At 40.8% G+C, this 21,125-nt stretch overlaps 1 protein-coding gene across 2 annotated transcripts in view; it reads left to right on the top strand.

Moving 5' to 3' along the window:
- Window positions 1–21,125, top strand: part of DNER (delta/notch like EGF repeat containing) — a 326,041-nt gene that overhangs the window by 135,380 nt on the left and 169,536 nt on the right. The window lies entirely within an intron of this gene.

The raw sequence follows: 21,125 nt of genomic DNA, 5'->3' as shown, positions 1-21,125 counted from the left end.
GCGTTGGGTCTTTGTTGCTGCACGCGGGCTTTCTCTAGTTGCAGTGAGCGGGGGCTACTCTTCATTGCGGTGCACAAGTTTCTCATTGCAGCGGCTTCTCTCGTTGCAGAGCACGGGCTCTAGGTGCACGGGCTTCAGTAGTTGCGGCACGTGGGCTCAGTAGTTGTGGCTCGTGGGCTCTAGAGCGCAGGCTCAGTAGTTGTGGCACACAGGCTTAGTTGCTCTGTGGCATGTGGGATCTTCCCAGACCAGGGCTCGAACCCGTGTCACCTGCATTGGCAGGCGGATTCTTAACCACTGCGCCACCAGGGAAGTCCTTGGCTTCATTTTTGACTCTTTAATCTTCTTTCTCCCAGAACTGTGGGCAACTTGAGGCATTGAATGTTGGTGTCTCAGAAGAAGCTTGGTTTCCACTTGACGTTGGCCTGACCCAGGGCCCTGGGCTCGGCACCTGAGCAAACAATTTATCACTTCTGAACCTCTGACTCAGAATAACTTGGGGGGATCACAACTCTCTTTGGGGTCCCTCTTGCCCACACCACCTTCCCCCATGGGTCACTTCTGAGTTTTCACATTTTCTCTAACATGGTTAAATCTGTCATTTACCTCTCTCTAAACTACCACATGTCCAATTAGCTGTTTTTAGTTTCCTCTGCCCTGGAGGAAGATGACCTTCAGAAAGTATGATTCCTCCTGACCCTTCCCCTCACCCCCCCACCCCCTCCTCCGGCTCCCCTCAAGGGCTAAGCTTGGGTAGTTTCCAGAGTACTTTCCCCTGGTTTAGCATTCTGATGGTATTCTGCCAGTTTTCTTCATTCAGGGTTGGGACTTGTAACTCCAGCCGCTTACCATGCTGATAACTTCCTGACTTTATTCAGACTTGTTCCGTCCTGCAGCCTCAACTCAAAGATACAAGCTCAAGTTCAGACTCTATTCATTCCAGTCCAGTGCACCCAAGTGGCCCTCTGCATCCTGCTGTTAATGTCTTGTCCTGTTCAATCATATATTCTAACAGTCCTCACCTGGAGGATGAGGGAACTAGCGGGTAGAGGCAGCACCTGTCTCTCAGGGGTGTTGAAAGGGTTTAATGAAAATGGATGTGAAAATATAAATCACAAATGTTAGGGATGCTTTTGGTTGTTTTCACAATTTTTTTTTCTGAGGTACACTAAATATTTTGCTAAATTAAATGGAAGCATTAAGATGTATTCTCCAAGATATGTGTTTGATGCAAATATAATGATGACAAACTGGGAAAATGAAATGCTCAGCTCTGTATAATTTATATTGTATTTTATATTTGATCCTTCTCTGGTGATAAGGTCATTTCCCAATCTTCGGAAATCCAACAGGGGGTGGGGGGCAGGGATTTTATTGGGCAGAGAGAAGGTAAAAAGAAATCAGCTTGGGGAATGGACATGCTCGTAAAAGAGGGGACGGTATTCAACTTTGGACCAGTTTTTGGCTATTAAGATGGATACAGTACTAGATTATTAGTTAGAAATTGTGTGATGAAGTGTTGTCAAGAGTCACATCTAAATTTTACTCCCCAGTACAAGTAACTGTTATTTGCCTCCATATCTGTTGTAACAATTTATTTAAAAGGAAATAGTTTGTATATTTTGATCCATAGTTTCAATTTTATTTTGTATTAATCTTTTAAGTTTTTCTTTTTAGTAGATTAGCCTGTTCTGTGACATGGAGCTAACATTTCAAGAAAATGCGTGAGTTGTCACTACTCTTTAAAATGTCATTAATTTTACCAAAATATATACATTCGAAATGTTACCTTACATTTTATACTACTTTGGGTTTTAACAAAACAATGATTTAGACTGATATTGGGAGTACATATATTGGGAGTATATCAGAATATCAGGGATGAAAATTAATAAGAAAGATTTTCCAGTGTTAATATTTATTTATTCTTTTGAGGTACAAGAAATTTTATGAACTCTAGCATAATTTGTGTTCATTTTGCTAATAGAAAGTTTCATGGAAAAACATGTCTTTGGTTTGAAATGTTCCTTAGAGGAATAATTTCCAAAAATAAATTTGATATGTTAATAACTAAATTAAGGAATTCTTTCTCAAAGCTTATACTTTGGGTTATGATGAGGAGACAATGATTTTGATCCTTTATTTCTCTAAACCATTATTTTCCACTTTGAAAATTTGTGATCTGATATCTTTTTAAGTTTCCTAACTAGAGCCTCCTGTTTTTTGGGTTTTTTTTTTGCGGTACGCGGGCCTCTCACTGTTGTGGCCTCTCCCGTTGTGGAGCACAGGCTCCGGATGCGCAGGCTCAGCGGCCATGGCTCACGGGCCCAGCCACTCCGTGGCATGTGGGATCTTCCCGGACCGGGGCACGAACCCGTGTCCCTTGCATCGGCAGGCGGACTCTCAACCACTGTGCCACCAGGGAAGCCCCGAGCCTCCTGTTTTATGTGGCTTTGTAATGGAGCTCACCCTCTTTTAGTGTTATTCTTTTTAAAAATAGCAGTCTTGTTTCACAAGCTCCTTTCGAGAGAATGGCTGTCTTCCTCACAATGATAAATTGGCAACACCTACTCATGGCCAGCTACTTCTTTTTACAAAATCTTTTTATCGTAAAGAAACAAGATTTATCTTTTGTAATCACTGTGGAAGCCTTATGCTTACTACATTGACACGTGTTGAACTCTCTTTTTGAGAGTTTAATTTTTTTAAAGCAGCTTCTTATAATAATTGCTTTTTTTTTTTTTTTTTTACAATACTGGGCTCTATAGACATGAATACATTTTTAGCTAAGAACCAAAAGACTATTTTGAAGAATACAATGGCATTCATTCAACGGATGAACAAAGTGATGCCAGTGCAGGTGGGAGAAAACTTCCATGCTGAAGGGAGAGGAAAGTTCCAGAGTTGTGCTGCTGTGTTTAGTCACTGCTGCTCCTTCCTAGAAAGAAACTTGAGGCCCTTTCAGGAACTGTCTCCTCTCTTTCCCTCACTCTCCATAGATTCCCTTACATAACTAAGGTCCTAAGGAGTTTTAATATTTCTCTGCAACAGAGCAAAGGAATCCCTTTTGTGTCTTTGAGAGGCAAACTTGGTTGCCATTACCAGCTTTCCATAAATGTTTTAAAATTTTATTTTATATACTTTTATTTAAAATTTTATTTTATTTTAAATAAAATAAAATTTTATTTTATATACTTTTATTTAAACACTACTAGGATCCCATTCTTATTATAATAGTTATAAGCAATTCAAAAAATTTAAAAGTGCTATTTTAAAAATATAAATATCATTATTCCCAGTCAAACTCCATCTTTCTTTCCTGAGTAACCAATATTAATAATTTTGAGTTTTGTATTACATACAAATATTTTCAAATACACAAATTTACATTATAGTAAAGCAACTATACTCCAATAAAATTTTTTTTAAAAGTTACAGATGTTCTATATCTCTAACAATAGAGCAGTGAATGATTAAAAAGTTAAGCTGTAGTATACAATGGGATGCCATGCAGCAATTTTAAAAGTCAGTATATTATGTTTGATGGAGGAAAAAAATCAAAGATTTAGTTTTAAATTTAAAAAATAAGTTGAAGAATATAATACTATGTCATATAAATGTTCTTTTTTAAAATTTATTGCTGAGAGCCTCACATTAATATTCTGCACATTGCAGGTGATGAGAATGTATTGATCTTTGACCTTTTCCATTGCTAGTCCATTTAATTTTTTCCAGTTTTCCTTCATTACCATGGCCTTATGAATATTTATCCTCTTTCACGGGAAGAAAGAGGTCATGTAACATTGTACACAACATGTGGCTCTTCCCTCTGGACCTCAGTGTACCAGCCCCTTTCGTCCTGTGCTGTCACCCAACTTCAACTCTTCCGCCCTTTTCTTAATTATCTCTTCTGTTTTCCCTAAATATGTCTCTTGCAAATACTTTTTTGCTTTATGCAATGTTTTTGGGGCAAAGAACTAAATCGACCTTTGTTTAGCATCTTCTGCTCCACTGGAGGTACCCAAGGTGCTCATCAGCTCTGTGAGGATCCATTCACCCAGTGCTCTCGATTCCCAAGTAGGAGGTTCATTGTTCCAGTTGCATTTTCATGAAATGCAGCTGAGGCTTCCCTGTCTGAAGTGGGTCATTTTTTGCTTTTGTTTTACTTGTGGTTGCTTGGAGACACTGCCATGATGGACCATCTCAGGGGTGGGGTCCAAACCGGCCCTCTGGTGTGTTGCCTCTGTGTTGGAAAGCTGCTGGAGGTCTCCATTTCCTTAGGGTAAAAGCTGCATTGGACTCCTCCTCTAGGCTTTTATTTCTTCTCGTCCCTCGCCCTTAGGCCTATTTCCCCTCAATTCTACACGGTGGACCTCTGCTCCAGCCACCTGCAACTTGTCCCATCCCCACCTGTACCTTCCCTGTCCTCCCATGCTCTCCATGCCTCAGACGGCCAAATCTATCTCTCAAGACCTCATTTATTTATTTTTTTAATTTAATTTTTATTTTATATTGAGGTCTAGTTGATTTACAATGTTATGTTAGTTTCAGGTGTACAGCAAAGCAATTCAGTTATACATACATATACATCTATTCTTTTTCAGATTCTTTTCCCATATAGGTTATTACAGAATATTGAGTAGAGTTCCTTGTGCTATACAGTAGGTCCTTGTTGATTATTTATTTTATATATAGTATTGTGTATATGTTAATCCCAAACTCCTAATTTATCCCTCCTCCCCACCACCCCCAGCTTTCCCCTTCGGTAACCATAAATTTGTTTTTGAAGACTGTGAATCTGTTTCTGTTTTGTAAATAAGTTCATTTGTATCATCTTTTTAGATTCCACATATAAATGATATCATATGATATTTTTCTTTCTCCGTCTGACTTACTTCACTTAGTATGATAATCTCTAGGTCCAACCATGTTGCTGCAAATGGCATTACTTCATTCTTTTTTATGACTGAGTAGTATTCCATTGTTGATATGTACCACATCTTCTTTATCCATTCCTCTGCTTCAAGACCTCATTTAAACTCTCCTCACTTGGAGTGGTATAGGATGAAAACAGCCAGCAAAAGATTCTGCTGTACATGGATTCCCAAATCTCCTTAAATTCTTAAAACTTCCTACAAACACACAGATGGTCCCGGAATATCCTCATAGTTAACTCTCCTTCTGATCAGAAAACCCAGCAGGGCACGTGTACTTTACTGATACTTCTTGTCGATCGCTTGCTCAGAGGAATGCTGCTGCCCCCTCCCCTACTTTTCACTTCTGTGGTCTGTGTTTGTTGCTACCTCAATCTGGTATTTTGCCTCTTTCCTCTTCCTTGAATTTATTTTCCTTTCCATCCAGCTCATCCTCTCTCCAGTCTTTTCTTTCTGGTAGTCGAGCTGCTTATATTTGTCTTTTTTTGCTTTCCTCATTCCCTTCTCCTGCTCATAAGCCACTACTTTTTCGATCACTTTTATCACATTTGTACCATTTTTTCTTACAGTTTTTAGTACATTTTTATGTCTAATTCATATTGTAAAAAGAAGTACATTGTATGTTAAATATAGACCAATGGTATATCATTTATGATCTACTAAAAAGCTGCTCTTGTAACTTTAGATCCACTTTAACTTCACAAAGGAATGAACAGTGGTGACCTTGGAGCTGGGATCACATCTTCAAGATTATAGCTAGTAGATTAGCCACAGAGCTCTGGAAATCAGTGACTTCCAGGTCTTTGTAACTGCCATCTTAACTGGATTAGAAATGTTCCCAGTCTGCCCATGACCCTTTTGTGACACCTGTAGAGTGCTTTAAATTTCCTTGATTCTAAATATCCAGTTGAAAAAGACTCCTGTCTTGCAAAATTATTTGTAAAGCAGTGCATTCTGTTGATTTTCTTCTCTTGAGAAATAAGGAGAAATTAGCCAGTACTTGAGCAAGTACAATGAGGGTTAAGACTTTGATTGAGGTAATAAGATGGCTCTGGTGCAATGGACTTTCACAGCCCCAGTGGTTTAAATCTTTAGGGACTTACCTGTTACATTTGTTTTCACTGGCATCATGATGCTTCCTTGGAGACATAGTCTTTTGTAGTCTGTTTATAATGATGGCATGTTTAAAAAAATAGAATTTTCAATACACAACCAACAGATGCTGTTATTCTTAGGCAGAAGTTCCTCATTTGGGCTCGGTTGGCTCCTGGTTTTGCAATAGTTTTGGAGGTCAAAGGTCACTTCACGGAGCCCATGAATCTCCTGAAAATGCGCTGTAGACTTTTATGTGTTTGCGCATCTTTCTTTGGAGAAAGCCCAAACGCCAGTGGATTCTCAGAGACATCTGTGTCTCTAAAAATTTTAGAACCAACTCTTTAAGCTGTGTGTGATCATGTGACAATGTGTACATTTTCAACATTCTCTGCTCATTCAGTGACATTTCTTTTGACTGATTTACCTGCTTCCCAAATCTCCAAATCAGGGAACTTAACCTAGTTTTATTTATTTACATTTTTAGGCAGCAGGGCTGTGGGAAATACTCAGGTCCTTATTATTTTAGAAAATCTGCATTGCATGCCTTGTTTCTCAGGCACTGTGCTCACCTGGAAATGCCAAGGTGATTTAGGTGTGGTCCCTGAGTGCAGGGGCAACAAAGTGGAGACAAGTGGTGTGTCAAAGAGGAAGGAGCAGGTAACTTTGCTGGGGGTGGAGCAGGTGTGGGTGGGGCGGGGGGATGACAGGGCAGGCAAAGGATTCTTCTTGGCTGTACAAAGGGCGATGCATGACAATATGATGGCCCAAGAGTGTGTGTCATTAAGAGAGTTTAATAATAGTGCTAAAAATCGTCTAATGGCCATCACAACTGGAAACAGACTTTAATTTCAACAGGCACATAACAGAACCTTGGAAAATCCCACCCACTCCTCCAACTGCCTCTTATCTTAAAAATACCTTTGAAGTTAAGTGCGCAAGGTGTGAGTTTTATTTCCTGGGTTCTCTGTTTATCCTCAACAGGTAAAGGAAGTCTAGACTTTGATGTGATTTTTCAGGTAGTCTTTCAGAATCTTTTAATAAAGCTCTCGTTTCTTACTGTTGACCTCTCTCTGTCCCATCCCTTCTGGGTAAACTATTCCTGTGAACCTTGTCCTTTAAAATGTAAGTTTCAAAAGTAGTTTAGCTGGAGTTGGAGTGTCTCATACTGTAAACTTGATGAAAAGAGGGATTTGGGCAAAAGTGCTCCCAAAAGCCAGGGGACACCATGAGGACCTCCCTAGTTGGGGTAAGGGTGGTAGGCAGTATTCAAAGCGGAAAATGTTCCAATAGAAAAGTAGGGACAGGAGATTTTTTTTTTCTTGCGATGCGTGGGCCTCTCACTGCTGTGGCCTCTCCTGCTGCGGAGCACAGGCTCCAGACGCGCAGGCTCAGCGGCCATGGCTCACGGGCCCAGCCGCTCCGCGGCATGTGGAATCCTCCCGGACCGGGTCACGAACCCGCGTCCCCTGCATCGGCAGGCGGACTCCCAACTACTGTGCCACCAAGGAAGCCCCAGGAGATTTTTTTAAACATCATAGTTTGGCTGGAGAGCTCCCTGAAGCCATGCTTAATGACCAATATTAATTTTTTTGCCTGTGCCTATTTCTTAGCAATTTAGACATCAGCTCTTTGGATGGGTCTTACTTTATCTTGGCCATTTTTTGATGAATTCTTGTGTTTCTTGCTCAGGAGTTAAAAGGAATCAGGAGGTAAATAGGCCAGACACTGCCCCTCCCCACCTGCTGTGCTTCTCCACCTCCAAGCTCCCTGTGGCCAGTCCCTGGCCATGAGGGTCATGTGGAGCCCCCAGGACCTGACTGCCTGTGGAAGACTCAGGGTGGTAGGAAAGGGGGTCGGAAGAGGGCCAGGTGTAGACCAGGACATGTCAGAAGAAAGAATTCCCATGTGGAGTAAAAGCTGCTTATATAAGTATAAGTTTTCCTCTTACTTGTTGGAAAAGGCCACTGGGAGATGCAGAGCCAGACTGATAATTCAACTCTTGCAACTGTGAAGACTTTATGGCCTACCTAGCTCTCTTGCATGCACTCAAGTTATATTTTTCCTGGCTCTGATGTCCATTTTAATTTGTATTTCACTATTTAATGGTATTCATTTTCTGTAAGTCCCTCAGACCTTCTAGAATGAATTAGGCTATAAGGAAATAAGGTATTAATTGGGGCACTTAAAATTTCTGAATACTCTTTACTAGACCTTGATGATATCTTCATTGAGTATGGTATTTTTTAGACCCATTAGTATAGGGATGGGTATTTGCATCATAGCTCTGAACCAGTAAAGCAGGGTTGATTCTCTGACATGTCTTAACTCATCCTTCTTGTACACAGGTTGTTGCCCGACTATTTTCTGAAATCACCCCTTTCATTCTCGTAGTGTCTGAACCTGCCTTCTCTAGACCTGCTTAGTTACATGAAGCCTTCAGTCTCCAGGTCATTCTCCAACAAACGTGCAGTATTTTATGAACTCTTATTGGTGGAGGTGGATGGAGTATACATCTTACCATCCAAATCTGGGGCTCTGAGGTCCCTGGCCCCTTGGCTGTACATTGAGCTGGAATCTTCCTCTCTAAGCCCAGAAGTATTGAACCTCCTCCAGCTTTCAGCTGTGAAATCTAATTTCCTGCAGGCGTAAGGCCGCACTGTCTCTAGTTCCCCTTCAGGGCTATCACCCTGTCCGGCTTCTCTGCCCACGGTAGGCCCTCGTCTCTGTGGTCTGGACCCTGTCTTCCTTAAACTGCAGCAGTTCTGCCTGGACCACCCCCAGCTCTTGCACATTGATGCCAGCCCGGAGTGGAGCTGTCTTTTCCCCCTTCTGAATCGTGTGGTTTGGCTTGCTGGTCACCCTTTCCAGATGTTCATCTAACCCCAATCCTGCAAGTTTCCCACTTATTTCTCTCTCTATGTAGCTGGCATCATTTTTTTCCTAGCCCTGTCTCCTTTCCCTTCTTCTAACTCCTTTATAAAATCCTCACTTTTCCAGCCACTTAAGTCTCACCAACTCCTTTGATAATCACGTTTGCAGCCAGCATCATACAACTCAGCATCTGAATATTCCTTTCCTCTTTGATCTTTTTGTATGTTGATTTTATATCTTTAATTAGACTGTAAACTTCTAGAGAGAAGGAACCATGTCATAGCTCCTTGCACTGTGATGGTCACATGATCACCTGAGTGATTACATTTTGTTCATATGTAACAGTTATTCTGCTCAGTAAATGCCATGTGAAGAAAAATTCCAGTTGCAAATGTTAACCTGAAGAATTCTTTGTAAGTTTTCACAACCCATCTCCGTGACACTTAAACTTTACCCCCCTTTATTACATTAAAAGTAGAGGATCAAATGAAGAAAAAAGGGAAAGAAAGAAACTTTTCATCGTTCTTTTGGGAAAGCTACATTTTGCACTTTGTCCTTTAAGATCTCTTGCTCTGGAGGCCAGGGTAAAATAGTCAAAGGAAGTTTGGAAAGGATGCCAGCTACAGAATCATTAACATACAGCTTTTGCTTAATGCTTAAGATTAGCAAAGAAAATGCAAATATTTCACCTTTTATTGGTCATCTTAAAGCCACAGTTGAATATGGTCTATTGAACTCCCTGAAACAGGGGGAAAAAAAAATTGGCAATGTTCAAATAAAGGCAATAGTTGGAAGATTACAGAAGCAGAAGTATAAGGCTGTCCTGAACAGCATAATTTAGATGAAATTGTTATAGCTCACATTTGTCTAGTTGGGAGTTTTATGTTAAATTTAAGTTTTACTTAAATTGAATCCACATTTCAATATTATTAGCAATCAAGATTATTCTTTTTGATCTTTTTTTTTTTTTTTTGCGGTATGTGGGCCTCTCACTGTTGTGGCCTCTCCCGTTGCGGAGCACAGGCTCCGGACGCGCAGGCCCAGCGGCCACGGCTCACGGGCCCAGCCGCTCTGCGGCACGCGGGATCCTCCCGGACCGGGGCACGAACCCGTGTCCCCTGCATCGGCAGGCAGACTCTCAACCACTGCGCCACCAGGGAGACCCATGATCTTTTTATTATTGGTAATGAATATTAGGAGTTTTGGTTGTTAGTTGGCCTTGAACTTCAGTGCTCTGCTATCTTCCTAAATATTGTCATGGTCAGCATTATTTATTGGTACCTCTTGATTGTGGTGATAAACCAGGCATTATTTTTAAAAAAATCTATTAGAAACATGGTCCTTAGAGTTGACAGTCTAATATTCACTGGGCCCTGTTGAGCGTTGGTTGGTCAAGCTGTGGTGGAATTGGGGCAGGTGAGTGAAGATAAATGAGACATTTCTCCTGCCCTTCAAGACAGCCCCTGGAATCAGGCTTCGTAGAAAGGCAGATTGCTGGCCTACAGAACATAGGTTGGTGGTTTTGCCAGAGGCAGTGGATGGGGTGTGGGGTGGGTGAAATGGGTGAAGGGGGTCAAAAGGGACAAACCTGCAATTAGAAGTTAAGTAAGCCCTGGCGATGTAAAGCACAGCATGGTGACTATAGTTAATAATACCGTATCGCATGTTTGAAAGTTGCTAAGAGGGTAGATCTTAAAATTTCTCATTTTAAGAAAAAAAATGTGTAACTCTGTATGGTGATGGATATTAACTAGACTTATTGTGGTGATCATTCTGCAGTATATACAAATACCAGATCACTTTGTTGTACCCCTGAAACTGACATAATGTTATATGTCAATTATATTTCAATAAGAAATAGATAAATAAGGAGAGCAAAGAGGCTGCAGGTAATTCTCCTAAAATGTGGGCCTAATGCATTAAGTGGTTTTCAGAAGCAAACTCAAGGTATGTCTTTATAACCATAAACTCTCCCTCTCTCCCCCTTCCCATTCTGCCTTCCCATTCTTTTTCTCTCCTTCTCTCAGCCCTTTATTTAAAAATAAGGATAGTGCTTTTTACTTATAGATTAATTTGGAAACATTAAATAATAAATAAAATTATTTTTATATTTTTAAGAACTTCTTGTTAACTAGTACCTTTTTACTTAATCGATAACGTGAATTTTAACCCAAATCTTATCCACAAAATTTGATTAAAATATTAAAAAAAAATTTTTCCCCACTTCTTTTAACTTAAAGACAAACCTTCTCAGGGCTTTGCCAGTTTAAAAGTTTTTCTGAGTTTCTGTCAGGGCACATTTCAAATGAGAAAGTAAATTCTTTCATTGCCTTTTTTACAGTCCACTTTCTGCTTCTCCGTAAGATCTCTTCTGTTTCTTCTTTCCAAGGGGGAGGGGAGGGAGAAAGGGAGGGAACGTGAAGAAGAGAGGTGGGAGAAGAATGGGAGTGGGGGGAGAGAGAGAGAGATTGATTATCAAGGCTGAATATATAAACATAAGGGAGTATGGTTTTTTCTCGCCAGAATGTAATTTTCCAATTTACTCTCCTTTGGAAAATAAAAGAAGGCTCTAGTGTCTATTTCTTGTCATAAAAGTAATGCATACAAGAATAAGAAAAACTGAAATGTACTTTCTGTAATTCCCCATCCGCCACTGACAACCAGTGTTTACATTTTGTGGTATTTCCTTCCAGATACTTTCTTTATATGACAGTGTGTGCCTGTACACATGCTTTTTTTTGGGAAACAGAGCACATTCATGTGCTGTCTGGTTACTTGCTTTTTTTCACTTAATGCATCATTGACATTCTTTTGTGTTAATCGATATAAACTTAGTATTCTTCTTAATGACCATATAGAGTTCCACTGAATCAATGCACTATGATTTAATCAATATGCTATTGTTAAGCAATTATCTCCTTCGTTTCCTCCTTTCTTTTGCCTCTTTAGACAGAATTTCAAACATCATGATAACCTCATCTTCGTATCTTTTCTGGTGATCTATTTGGGTTACATTCCCAGGTATGGAATTTACTGGATCAATGCACATTTTAATGACAAATTAAAATATATTATCAATTCGTCCTTCTTCCAGTTTTCACTCAGGATAGCCAGTTTATCTTTGGAATTGTGCCTTGTCCCCCTTCCATCAATTTTGACCAGATGCTTTTAACTAGATCCAGCTGGAAATTTACATATACCTCTTAGCAGCATCCTTAACAGTCTGAAACATTTAGGGATCTCCTCGAGGAGAAAAGTGGTCATTATCAGTTTCCAGAAAAAGGACAGTACAAATCTCTTTAAGCGGAAGATATTCAAAGTGGTTTCATTACAATATTGCATTTACACCTCAAAGTATGGTAAATGTAATGGTTTCATTATAGCATTGAGTTTGCACATCAGAGTAAAAGTAAAATGGGGACAGGAGGATGGGGAATGAACACGTGGTTGCTGCTCTCACGGTCCCTACCACATCGTCCGGTTCTAGTGATGTTTCTCCCATTTAATGCTAAGCAAAAAACATCTACTAATATATTCCACAAGACTACAACCCCTGATTCCATTTCCACCTCCTTCTCTTAAATTATTTTGCTTTCCCACTTCAATATCCTGGAGATAGATGGTTAAGTTCCTTTTATCATGGACTTCTTATGAGGTCAGAATTCGTCCATGAGAATGGGGCAGAGGGTTTTCCAGAAAAGACATACATTTGGAAAAACTACCAGGGATGCTTTAGAGATGATCATTTGATTTTGACACAAAATCATGGTAGTTGTAATTGTTTTTCACAAAGATCTTGGTATCAAACTGAGAGTAGCAAGTAAATGGGCTAAAATAGGGCATGTCAGCTGGAGAAGGTTATCTAGTTGGTGAGCAATATAAATAATTAGGATTGAATTTCAAAAAGACGCTCTTGCTTTCTCCTCTTTTCTCCTCTTCAGTGCTGTCTCTTGACATTTGGGTATTGAATGCCATGATATTTTTGGTATTCACACGCATCCTTAACAAGTACAATGCTCTCTTGGCTGTCCTGTTTTAATCTGTAATTGTGAGTTTGACCTACAAAAGTTACATTTGCTTGGTAGGCAAATGGAAAATCTCCTTAAATAAATACACTGACGAATACTGTCTGGCTACGTCACTAATAACAGATGACAGCCTCTGGAACATGACCATGTGAAAAAACAGGATCTGCACCATCTGTGCATTTATCCACAGCCCTGTTTATCATCAACAACTATTTGTTGATTAATTACCATGTGTAGGACACAATGTTCAGGACAGTGAATACAAAGACATAGAAGATCCCAGCTCCTGACTTTGAGGGGTTTTAGCCTCCAGGCAAGCAGGACATACTCCATACTCATTATGTAACCCAGATACATTTTGTCATCCTGTGGCTCAGTCTTGTTCATAGAGTTACATTCGAATAAACAAAATCCAGTAGCCAAAAAATGAATTAAAAACACTTTAAATCTTCATTCATCTTTTTGAGGCAATATGAATAGGAGTGGGGAAAATGCATTTCTGTTGTGCAGCAAAAATCTTATCAATCTTATCTCCTCCTCACTGCTCTCTTAATAGTCTCTGTGTTTGCCACTTGCTTTGTGAAATTCTCTCTCCCACTCTCAACGTCTACTCCCCAGAATCTCAGCCCAACACCCAGCCTTTGAGGCTTTTCCTCCTTTCTCTTCCTGTTATTGCATCTCTTTATTTTGTGTATCAGTGTAGCTTCTCTGCTTGTTTGTTTTTACTTCTTCTCTCTGTCTTGCCCATTACCTAGGTTCTCACTACAAAGAACTTGCCTGGGAACTGACCCAAGAGTCCTTCCCCATGAGAAATGGAAGTAAGAGAAAGATTGTCAATATCCATGTACTAAGTCATTGTTTCTCCTGCTAGATATTAATGATTTTGAGATGATGTTCCACATAAAGTGACAAATGAGGAGATAAAGGGGTGTATATTAAATTTATCAGGTGAATTATACAGTCAGTGTAAGGGCTACATGAATGCAGAATGTCAGAGTCATCACTAAGGGGACAGTTCAGCTTTAGACTTGAGGTATCTCTTGAGCTTGGCCTTGAACTCCGGAGTCAGTTTGAGAGGGAAAGACATTCGGGATAAGAAAAGTGGTGTGAACAATGATGTGCAAGGGAGGATGCATGTGTTTCAAAATAACAGATCAATTTGGCTGGAGCAGGAGATTTCAATAAATAAAGCATGGGAAATTAGGAAACGGAGAGGATGCATAAGCTAGACGGTGAAGGAGGTTGCATGCTGTGCTAAGGGGTTTGTATTTAGCTTGTAGGCAGTGGTGAACAAGTTTTTCAGCAGGAGAAGTGCAGGTTGTGACAGTGGTGGTGGGATAATATGGTGAAAACTGTGGAGTAACTTTTGGTGGTGAAGACGAAGGGTCAAAATCAGCTGTCTTGGAGATTTAACCAGACAGACCTCCTGCAAGGGAATAACGGCCCTCGGAAACATTTGGTTTGGGCTTGTTTTAGATTTTGTGCACGTGATCTTATTTTATAGACTACGTTGTTGAGGGACTTCCCTGGTGGTCCAGTGAGTAAGACTCCGTGTTCCCAATGCAGGGAGCCCGGGTTCGATCCCCGGTCGGGGAGCTAGATCCCGCATGAATGCCTCAACTAAGAAGCCTGCATGTCGCAACTAAGACCCAGTGCAGCCAAAGTAAATAAATAAATAAATAAATGCATATTAAAAAAAAAGAATACATTGTTGAGCTATGTACATGCACAGACCCCTGCGTCCATCCATCATACATATGTACACACAGAGGTGCACATAGGTACGTATAAGACACACGTGGTTGCATGTGCACACACACGTATGCTCATTTGTGTATATACACATATACAGATGCACACTTGTACATAGATTCACCCATACAGAGATGCAAAGATGTGTATATGCACATATGTGTTTAAAGGACTTGATAGGTGGATAACTATAAAAAGGTACACAGCTTGGAGCAGGTAGGAGGGAGCATGTGGGGACCCATAAGACTGGGCAATTAGTTTGGAAAGAAACAGAGTTTTTAGAATTGGAAATAACACTAGTATTTACATGGAGAATATAGTACATAACATTCATGAATGCAAAACAATCAGCAAATTAATGAATTAACTTTGTATTAAGTTTTTATTTTAAGAAGCATTTCCTTTAGAATATGAAAGTGTGATTGGCTTCTGCAAACAAGCCTGATTCCAAAAGCTTGCATTTCACACTGGGGGGCTGAGTCTCCTCCTGTGGTGGCAGGCAGCCCCTCAACCAGGGCGGGCCTACACTCAGCGTTAGAAACGGCATCTCGAGAAGACGGAGGCCCACGTGATCTGTCCAATCATTCTTTCTTTGTTTCGGATGGGAACAGATGAACAAAGGTCCGTTTTGTTTTGTTTTGTATTGGATCTCTGCCTTACATACTGCGATTCCTGTTAGATTTTCCAGTAGTGAAGGCAGCCTGTCCACACACAGTTAGATTGGGATTTCGAACAGTAAAGGTTCTAAGGGAGACGGAGAGAATTTTTAATTTGCTACATTGACTGCTACAGAAAGAATCGATGATTGGATAGTATTCCCAGGACTTAAAGACTGAAGCGTAAATAAAATCTGTTCCGGGACAGATTTAGGAAACCCTTTTCAACCCACTGAGCTGACGGTAACATTGAACTAAAGAATTTAATTTCGGAAGAGAGCTGATTGGGAACTGGGACAATCTGTAATTCATTCTTTCTTGGTAAAGCCCGCGAAGCAGGGTGATTGGTGGTATTGTTTGTAGTCTGGGGTAGGGCATGGTTTAGCATGAGGCTTGCCTCCTAAACTGGTTTGGGGCTCTGTGTTCATGCAGCGACTGGCTGAGATTAAAGCCACTCAGCTCCTGTTGAGTGCTGTTATCGATCACTGCATCCACGGAGGCTGTGAGCCATAGAGCAGGAGATCAGCGAAGTTGGTCTCCGTCGCTACCAGCTTTCTTTTCTTTGTTCCTCTTCACTCCTTTGTCCCTCTTGTATCCAGTATTAGCTGGCAGCACACTCAGCTTGCTTGTCCTCCTTTCCCCCCTTTCTTTCCTCCCCAGAATATTTATTGAGTACCTACTGAGTTAGCTACCTGCTTGGCACTGGCGATAGAGCAATGAACAAAACAAACAAAAATCTCGGCCCTCGTGAATTTTATGTGTTAATGGGGTGACAGGTAATAAGGAAATAATTCTACAAATAAGTAGGAAATGACAACTAGAGGGCAGTGGGGATCGCTACCTTGAAGGAAAATGACTTGGCTGAGCTATTAATGAGGCAGTGAGAAAACCTTTCCAGGCAGAAAGCTGGAACTGCATGTGCGAAGGCCCTGTGGCTGGAGAGAATGCACAGCCTCAGAGGAACTGCAGTAAGGCCACAAAGCTGGAGCTCGGAGAGCAAGGGGGAGAGAGGGGGAGATGTGGTGGAGACGGAGGCTGGGTCAAGTGTCCTCACATGCTGGGCTCTGGAGACGGCGTGAAGATCCTAGTGGCCGTGAGGAGCTGTTGAGGGGAAGGAGCTGATAAACACATTCATCCCGTGTAAGGTCCCTACTGAAATACGTGCATTTTAACTTGGCAGAGAAGAAGTCATTCTTGAGACAGCAGCTTCCATACCTGGCAGTCAGACATCTGGGGGAGTGGGGAAACCCACAGGCATCTGTGGCCACATCCCCAGAGATTCTGCTTCACTGGGTCAGGGTGGAGCAGAAATAACAGTTTATTAAATAAACTCTGTGGGTAATTCTGATTCCAGGGGTTTGTGAGCCAGATAGGAGAGGGCCCTAGTCGTGGAGACCTTCTTGGAGCTCCTGAAAATGAAGCAGGTAGAGAAGGCTGCCTCTGAGCATCTTGAGGACAGACCGTGTGACTCTTGTGATGCAAATGCTAATAGGAGCTAGAAATAGCCCAGCCAAACAGGCTGAATTGGAGTCAACCTCTCCATACCTCCCAATTTTTTTTTTCCCTCAAATCATGGCACACATTGGGGCATTATTGAAATACACTGGCTCATTCTATTTTTAGTGCAATAAATACCCTCACAGAAACATAAAGTTGTTGTGCTTAATTCAAGAAGCAAATGCATCTCAAGTTAGAAATCTCACCAAACGCTTGTAAATTCAGGGCACATCTTCCATATGACCTTGAAGTTACCAGGTAGTCTTGTCGGTGGCCACTTAAATGTGGGGTTTTGAATCAAAGCGGAGCAAAGAGATGTAATAGAACAAAGGTAATCACAAGATCATGTTCACAGCAGCCAAGAAGGTAAACATGTCAATCAACAGCTTTTCACGTGCGCTCCTCTGAAGACCCGATGCCCTGGCTTCCTAATGTTATAAAGTCATCTGCAGCCCCGATTAGCTGTGCGTTTATAATCTCCCATTACCCTCACATCAGCACAGAGAAGTGATTAATTATTTTGGCATTCATGATAATGTCATTAATCAGGATTCATTCACTGGGTATTAATGACTGGACGGGATGGACGTTCATTGTATATGAATTCTGCAGGAATTTAGCAATTGATTTACTAGTAGTTGATGAGTTGAAAGTGTACTAATGGAAGATTAAGTCATGTAATTCTAACTGATTATGAAAGGGTGATCAGATAGACATTGAAAAAGAGATTAAATAAATGAGGAATTTCAGTTGTATATTCTGTGTGAGCCAACAAAATTTCAAAGGAAAACACAAATTACTTTTCATGTTCTACCAATGGGTATTCAGGAACTGGCATTAAAAAAAATGTGTCCAATTAGGAAGTGGTTTTCATATGCAATGAGAATTTTTTTTTCTAAATGGAGATTACTTAATGCCCAAAATAGGCACATAGAGAGATTTGACAGGCTTAGTTGAAAATTTTGCTTCAAAAGAGGATTTTATAATTTGAATATTTTATAACATTATGCCATTGTATTGGCCAGTGTCTCTTGTGTTATTGCTGGTTATACTTTTTTTTAAAAAAATGTCTTTTAATCCTATAAATTGTAGCCATACCTCATTTATTCACCCATATATATATGTGTGTATATATAAAATATATATATATATATATATTACAACTTTAAGTAAAGCCTAGAGCTTAGCTTTTTAAAATAGAACCTAGGCATGAATTATTCAAAATGTGACAGATAACCTCAGTCACATTATTATGAAGGTATTTTTATTTGGACATTATCTTAAAATCTTAGGTATAATTTTTAAAAGTAGCAATAATTAAATAAAAATTTATTTCAAAGTTCCGACTCTCTAAAGGACCTTCTTGCTTGCATCTCGGTTCTGTTGTTTTCTCAGGGGACATACTTTCCCAGAGCCTTTTTTTCAGACCTACACAAGTCTAAGTTTCATTCAGGACCCAACTTTAAATAGATGTTGTTTGTCAGTATTGCTGTGGACGATAGTGATGATGGTGGTAATAATGATAATGATGTTGTTGGTGGTGATGGTGATGATAGTGATGATGGTGTTGATGATGATAGTGACGTTGTTGGTGGTGATGGCGATGACGGAGGTGATGATAACGATGATGATGGTGATGATGGTGATGTTGATTGCTAGGGACTGAATGTTTGTGTCCCTCTTCTCCCATGTTGAAACCCTCACCCCCAGTAAGTGGTATTTGGAAGTGACGCCTTTGGGAGGTGATTAGAGTTAGATTGAGGCATGATGATGGAGCCCTCATTGTAAGATGAGTGCCTTGATAAGGAGATGAAGGGACCAGCGCTTTCTCTCCACCACGTGAGGGTACAGAGAAAAGGCAGCTATCTGTAAACCAGGAAGAGGTGTCTTCCCCAAGAACCTGACCGTGCGGGCACCCTGATCTCAGACTTGTAGCCTCCAGAACTGTAAGAAATAAATATTTATTGCTTAAATCACCCAGCTTATGGTATTCTGCTATAGCAGCCCAAGCTAACTGACACTATGGTGGGGATGACGATAATTATAATGATTTATAGAGTCCTTATCATAGGCTTCACTGTATTAAAACCTTTGCCCATGTTAAGATCTTTAATCGTAACAACCACGGTAAAAAATAGGTAGTGTTATTATCTCTATTTCAGGGAGAAGGAATCCAAGGCATGAAGGATGTAAATATCTCCCAAAGTCACAGAGCTGGTAAGAACTCAGACCACCTGGTGGTAGAGCCTGGTATAATCTCCCATTACCCTCATGTCAGCACGTGGTTACTCGTTTTAGTATTTACTGTAAAGCCGCTACTCAGGACGCATTCACTCGGAATTAATGGATAGATATGGTGGACAGTTACCCACTTCTGTGATGTGAAACATATACTATATACAGAGTACAGAAAATGTTAAAATCCAATTCTAGAATATCTCATCTGTTGATATATATATTTATAATATCCCTGTGTGATTAAAGGAATAATATTAAGTATTTTTTCCTAAACTGGTGCTCAATTCCCTCCTACTCTTCCTGTGTCTGATATAAGCTGAGCCGCTTTGACGGCCAACCCTGCCTCGTAAATATTAAGGAAGAGGAGGGAGGGGGGACGTGATGGAGTTAGTATGTTGTCAGTTTGGAACACTAAGTCGTAGCTAAATGGTGATTCCTGCTGAGTCAAGTGGTAGGGGTGGGGGGATGCAGCACAGGGGAAGGAGTTTGATGTGGTTCCTTTGCAGGCCTGTGTTGGTCAAGGTGCAGTCTAAGCTGTTGTAATGGAGAGACCGCGCGAATACAGTGGCTTAAACGAGTTACATGTTAATTTCTCGCTCATGTTGTTACAGAAAGTGGGGTCAGGTTGCCTGCCGCTCTAAAGCCAATAGAAAGGCAAGGTTGGTGGAAAGGAAAGTTTACATTATTTTGGTGGCCGGCCACAGCAGGGGTGGTGGGTGGTGGTGGTGGACTGACAGTCAGGGGCAAGAGCTTTTAAAGGGGAGTTTCAGGGGTGTATAGGCAGAGGGAGGGAGGGGGCTACATGTAGAAACCGCACAGCCAGCTCTGACCGTCATCTTGAAATTGGTCATGCGGTGGTCTGATCGGCGTCATCTTGATTGTTTTAAGGACAGTTCATCTTCAGTTCTGGAGTCGGTTTGTTCCCATTTCTTTGAAGCCAGTTCTCGGAATTGTGGCAACGTATGTCGTGGCTATATCCTGATCATCACGTAGTTAACTTCTTCCACCTGGTGGGGCTTTCAGTATCTATAAGACAGCTCAGAGGATACGGCTCAGAATATTATCTATAGCCCTTGAAGAGGAACTTAAGGTCCTTGACTTTGTTTAATGACTAAACTATTGTTATTTGGTCTTGTTTGACGGTTTTCCTTTGCTTATGCATTTTCTCACTTCTCTGAATAAACTTGTTTTTTGGCTAAAGTTTTTCTACAGACAAAATGCAGGCAGGGGACATGGTGGGGAAGGACCATAGGGTCTTGCTCCGTTTCAGTGTTTCAATCTAGAGGTAGCTGGTCCAGGATGGAGGGCAGCACACAGATCCTATCTCTGGATTCAGACCGGCTGCCCTGGCTGCCCCAGTGGCATATCAGCCACTGGGAAGGGGGAAAGGCTAAAAAGAGCACTTGCTTTGTCTTCTTAAACGTATAACACAGAAGTGCCGCGCATCCTCTCCCCAAGTCACTGAGGAGAGGCTGGGTGACCCAGTTGTTCCCAGCAAAAACTCCCAATTCTGTTATCAAAGGAATATGGGGAGAATGGATAACAGTGGGCAACCTCCCACGGTTCAAATACTCAGGTCTTACTCAGGACAAATAATTTAGTTTAATTTTAGTGGAAAAAGGAGTGTGGTAGGGTGACTATCTTGAAAAAATTAAACAAAAATATAGCACTCCGGGCTAGTAACCCTTTACTGTGGGAATAGATACTTGTTTTGGAAAAGTATAGAATGTCAACCTAAGAACTCTTAACCTAAACCTTTGTGTTCATTTTTTCAGCCTGTGTTTCATATTGAATTTTCAGTTTTCTCTGCAGGATGAATAGAGAGAGGGGGCTGCTGAGATATTTTCAAAGTTAGGAAGTCGTTGTTGAGGGCTGCTCTGTCTGACAGATTGTGGAGCATAAACCAATCTCTCTTCAGGGAATAGCAAGCTGATTGTATGTATTTTTTTCTATAGCATGTTCCCATTATCTTTACAATTTCTTTTTCCCTTTAGAGCAAATGATATCACTTAATATATACTTCTCCTAGGCATCTGGCTAGGTGCAGTCTACCT

The sequence above is a fragment of the Stenella coeruleoalba genome, assembly GCF_951394435.1.
Source record: "Stenella coeruleoalba genome assembly, chromosome: 6".
NCBI classification, from domain to species: Eukaryota; Metazoa; Chordata; class Mammalia; order Artiodactyla; family Delphinidae; genus Stenella; species Stenella coeruleoalba.
The sequence above is the reverse complement of the archived record's forward strand: the minus strand, read 5'-3'. Positions and strand labels throughout refer to the sequence as shown.